The sequence below is a fragment of the Micromys minutus genome, assembly GCF_963924665.1.
Source record: "Micromys minutus genome assembly, chromosome: X".
NCBI lineage: Eukaryota > Metazoa > Chordata > Mammalia > Rodentia > Muridae > Micromys > Micromys minutus.
In genome coordinates, this window is record NC_137970.1 from 66,224,204 (window position 1) to 66,230,203 (window position 6,000).

Genomic DNA, 6,000 nt, shown 5'->3' on the forward strand with positions numbered 1-6,000 from the left:
AATGTCTTCTTACAAATAATCCATATGACTTCCATTCTCCTATGACAGTGTAAGGTTTCCAAGGGTGTATGACTCGGGTAAATGGAGGCAAAATTCAACTTGTTCCATTTCATAAATTGCATAGTAAATAATACCTTCAGAAAATGATTAGATTATCGAGATTCTGACAAAAGCAATAGATTCATCCAATAGTAGATTCACATTACATTGAAATTGTTGGTAAGGAGAAAAAACAATGTCAGTTGACTTCTGGTAGGGTAATTGTGAAAGGTAAAAATGAAGTAGTAACATTTATATTTTTGAGTTTTTATTAAATGTTAGCCAAAGAAGTAGACATAGATATTGCCATTTTATCGTCCTCTTTTTATATAAAATATGCTTTATTCTTCTGTTTTCTGTAGTCAGCTACAATTATCAAAAAATGTTACATAATTTAGATAGATATACATACACATTTCTGTCAATAGAATATTACTTCCTTGGTATGTAATAACCAAAGCATCTGCTATAGTGCTTATGCTATAAATCTCCCATGAAAGAATCAAATGAACTTAGAACACTAAAATGAGTCCCACACATCTTATTTTAAAAATAAGAGATTACATTTTTAATGTTTTTCCTAAAGATATTTTTCACGCACCCACGCTTCCCGCCGCTAGGAACAGGCGTGCAACAAACAAACAGCTTCTTCTGCGGATAACCTTTATTGTACAGCACTTTGAGCAGGGGACTTCTTGAGCAGGAAACTTCTCTCTGAGCCGGGGACTCCCTACCGGGTTCTACTGTCTAGGCGACCTCTCACGCACAGTCCCCCACGAGCGATCTCTCTGTCAAGTCTCTGTCCACTCGGGACCTCCCGCAATCTCTTTTACCGAGTTTCTCTCCATGTGGTATCTCTCCGCCATCCCTCCACGTGGGGTCTCCCGCAATCTCTCCACTGTCTTCCTCTTCTCCTCACATGGGGGAGAAATGCACTGCTATATATGCCTAAGAGACTTGTGTTGCTACCTGATTGGTGCATCCTCCTGTAGCTCAATCACGTGCCCCGAGAGTGGGCTGTGACTTATGTGGTGCATGCGCATTAAGTCTCTTGGCTGGGCAACAGCTCTGTTTGCTGAGTTCTGGGCGGGAAGCCGGCGCCATGTTTGGGTGCAGCACAAACGGCTCCCTACAGATATTACTCAGAAATTAAGAGCACTAGCTACGTTTTCAGTGGAAACTGGTTTGATTACCAAAATACACAGGGAGGGTTACAGACATGTGTAATTCTAGTTCCAGAGAATCTAATGCATGTGACTAGGGATCCAGGAGCAGGTGAGAAAGGCAGAATCATCAACCCTTAAAAAAACTTCAGATACCAGCATCAAGTGCAGATCTGCCCATCAGCAAACATTTTTAATTGACCTTTGGACCAATGAGGAATCAACAGGAGCTCTGAAAGTAGCCAATTATCCCAATGTTACTATAGAGACATGCCAGGCTGCCAGCACCTGTATGGAACTTCAGTAAAGATAGAAGCAGCCAGTGCCCTATTTCAGGTTCTATCGGAGGTTAAATAGTTTCCTAGGATCCTCTATCTTGTGTCATGAGGTAAGGCAGCAGACAGAGGCAATTGCATTACTTGGGTATGGAAGCCTTCCTCAAAGTCCATCAGCTTAATGGAAAGGCCACAACATCCACACCAGTGCTCTCATTTGGCCTGCACAGACCATAAATGTAGATGTTGTACAGATTGTGGGCTAAACACCTATATGCATAAAATAAATTTTATATATATATTTAAAACTTTATTTTAAAAAACAGATAAATGTACAGATTTTAAACACATTTTTTTGCATAAATCTATATGGGTATTTTTGTCATTACTTGATTCTTTTAAAGGTTTCATAGTGTGCATTGAAAACTTACTACTTACAATGAACATAAAGTACATATAAAACAAAAGGTAACGTGGAAATAGTCAACATTTTCTTTGTGTGTAAAGATTAAACATAATGATTTTTAAATATCATGAATTTCCACAAGGCTGCATTCTTAGTTATTGAATTATTGATTGAAAGTATAGGTGTACCACACTCTGAGAGGCTGCCATACACTTTTTTTCTAAGAAGGACTAAGGTTTCCACATTTTGGCCTTTCTTTTTTGAGCTTCATATGGTCTGTGAGTTGTTTCTTGGGTATTCAGAATTTTCTAGGGCTAGTATCCAATTATCAGTGACTGAATATTATCTCTGTTCTTCTTTGACTGGGTTACCACACTCAGGATGATATTCTCTATTTCCATCCATTTGCCTAGTAATTCCGTAAAGTCATTGTTTCTAATAGCCGTGTAGTACTCCATTGCGTAAATATCCATTCATCTACTGAAGGACATCTGCGTTTTCTTTACTTATATTTTAAATTTTATCCCCTTTCCCTATTTCCCTTCTGGAATCCCCCTATCTCACGCCCCTCCCCCTGCCTCTATAACAGTATTCCCTCACCCACTCACTCACTCCTACATTCATTCCCTGACATTCTTTGTCTTTCTTTTCTGGTTCTGTAGAAAAAGCATCATTATCCTTTGCTTAACAGCTAATATCCATGTATAAGTAACTATGTCATATATTTGTCTTTCTGTGTCTTAGTTGTGTCTGTAATGCAAGCTTTCTTCTAGTTCCAGGCTTTAACCTGCAAATTTCATGATGTCATTTTTTCCCTAGAAACTAAATAATACCCTATTATTTAAATAAACCCAAACTTACTTTATTCATCAGTTGAGGGTCATAACGGTTGTTTCCTGTTTGTGGTTATTACAAATGAAGACATATGGATAAATTTGTGCCAGTATCTGTGTAGGAGAATGAGGCATCTTTTTGTTATATGCCAAAGACTGGTGTGTTTAAGTCTTGAAGTCGATTGATTTCTAATTTTCTAAGAAACTGCCATATTGATTTCCACAGTAGCTGAGTTTGTGCTCACATCAGCAACGAATGAATGATCCCCTTGCTCTAATTGTAGAACCCCTGAGCTCTCATTTGAGCTATTGTTGATCTTAGCCATTCTAAGTTGTGTAAGGTGGAATTTCAAAGTATTTTAATTTGCATTTTGCTGATGGTTAAGGATGTTGAACATTTCTTTAACTTTTTCCCAGCCATTTAATATTTCTGTAATGAGAATTCTCTGCTTAGGTGTGCATAACATATTGTAATTTAATTATTTGGTTTGTTGCTCTCTAATATTTTGAAATATATATATATATATATATATATATATATATATATATATATATATATATATATATGTATATTGGATATTGTCTTCTATAGAATATAGAGCTGGGGATATATTTTCCTAATTTGTAGGCTGCCATTTTGTCCTATTAATGGTATCCTTTGCATCACAGAAGCTTTTCAGTTTTATGAGGTTCTATGGTTTAACAGTCACTCATAATGCCTGTGTTATCAGTTTTCTCTTTAGGACATCATCTCAAATACCATGCTTTTAAGTTATTACTTTGCATTCTTTTATATGAGTTTCAGCAAGTGTCTGGTGTTGTGATATCTTTGATCCAGTTGGACTGGAGTTTTGTGCAGCATGAAAAATAAGGATCTCTATATAAGGAAACTTCTACATGCAGACATATAGTTAAACTAGAATCAGTTGCTGAAGACAATTTTCTTTTCATATTATAGATCCATATTTTTATGGATTTATGTCATATTTTATTTTATTTATCAAAGATTCTGATTGTATGTCAATAATATATGATTTTTATTACTATAGCTCTGCATTATAGCTTTAGGGATATACATCTGGAATTTTTTATTGTTCAGGATTACTTTAGATATCTTTGTAGTTTTGTTTTACTATTGTAGTTTGCTTTTTTTCATAGGAATGTTGCCCTTACAAGGTATATGAAGAATTACATTGAGATGTTCATTGGGATTGCTTTGGATCTGTATATTGTTTTTGATATGATTGCAATTTTTAGTCTCTTAATTCTAGCAATCCATGAACATAGCATATTTTTCATCTTCTGATAGCTTCTTAAACTTCTTTCTGCAAAACTTGTTGATTTTACACTTGCATTTTTAGGGTTACCACAAGATATTTTATATTGTTTGTGGCAATTTTAAAGGATATTATTGCCATGATTTTTTTTCTCATTATGTATGTGATTTGTATATGGAAGAGCTGCTATTTTCCTTTTTCCTTTTTCTCATTTTTCAGTTAAATTTGAATGCAGCCACATCTTAAAAGTTGTATATTGGTTGCAGGATATCCTTGGTATAGATTTTAGGGTTACTTATGTGTATTATCGTATCATCTGCAAATAAGTATATAATGACTTATTTCTTTCTGTTTGTATGCTCTTGATGTTCCATTGTCATATTACTCTAGTTAGAACTTCAAGCACTATATTGCATAGATATGACAAGGAGTTAACAGCCATATCTTGTTCCTGTTTTAGTGGAACTTCTTTGATGAATTTTGGTCCATTTAATGGAATGTTAGCTATGGGTTTGCCATAAACTGCCTTTATTATGTTGAGGTATGACTTTGTACCCTTAGTCTCTCGAGGATTTTATCATGAACAGATGCTGAGTTTTGTTAAAAGAATTTTGTGCATCTACTGAGATGATCACATATTATGTTTTTCTTAAAGCTGTTTTACATTGTGGTTTTAATTGATTGAACATAATAAGTTAAAAACATCCCTGTATCACTTTAATAAAGTCTACTTGATTACCGTTATGATCTTTTTGATGTGTTATTTGATTCAGTTGGCAAAGATTTCACTGAATATTTTATAGCTATACTCATAAAATAAATGGACTGCAATTCTTTTTTTTTTTTTTTTATTGAACCTTTGAATGTTTTGTTAATCAGGTAACTCTTGCCCCTAAAATGAATTTGGCGAAGTTCTCTCTATTTTTATTCTGTTTAATATTTTAAGAATTGTTGGTAGTAGCTCTTCGATGAAATTCTGTTTAAATTGTGCACTAAAACCATTGAGCCCTGAGATTTTTGCGGTTACTAGACTTTTAATGACTGTTTCTTCTCTAGGTGTTATTGTCTTTAAACTTTTTAATTCTGATCATCATTTTAACTTAAGTAAGGGGTATCTATACAGAAAATCTTCCAATTTGTTTACATTTTCCAATTTTGTGGAGTGCAGGCAATTTGTCTCTAATTATGCCACCCTTTTGATTATTATTTTTTTAATTTGCATATTCTCTCTCTGTGTGTCTTTTAGTCAGTTTGGCTAAAGGCTTGTCTATCATGTTAATTTTGTCAATGAACCATCTCTTCATTTCAATAATTTTTATATTTTTTGCTTTGTCTCTATTTTGTTAATTTTGTATATCTGATTATTTCCTGAGGTCTGCACTTCTTGCCTGTGTTTGACTCATTTTCTTCTAGAGTTTTCAGGTGTACTGTTAAGTTGCTCCTATGATATCTCAATTTTTTAAAAATAGAAATATAGTGTTATGAACTTTCCTCTTTTGTTGACAGTATTGTGCACTAATTTTCAATGAATTATAGCATGTGTTTAATTTCTTTATTTCTGCTTTGACCCAGTATTTATTATGTAGACAGTTGTCTAGTTTCTATAAATTTATTGGCTTTCTGCTATTTCTGTTGTTGGTGAATTCCAGTTTAAATCCATGCTGGTCTGATAGAATTCATGAGTTTCTTTCAATACCCTTGTATCTGCTGAGACTTGTTTTTGACTGAGTATATGTTCAATTTTGTAGAAAATTCTATGAGGTCCTGAGAAGAATTTTTCTTTATTTGTGAGAAATGTTCTTTAAATATTTGCTAACTGAATTTGCTTTGGACATTATATTAGCTTCAGATGTAATTTTCTTTGGTGGTTGAGTATATAGTCTCACCTCAGTTGGGCCCTGGACGTCTGGTACCTGAAGTAGTAGCTTGTCCTGTAGGGAGGATCTTTACCTATGTAAGGGGAAAAAAGTTCTCCTTGGCAGCTTGGCAATAAAAAACAAACAAACA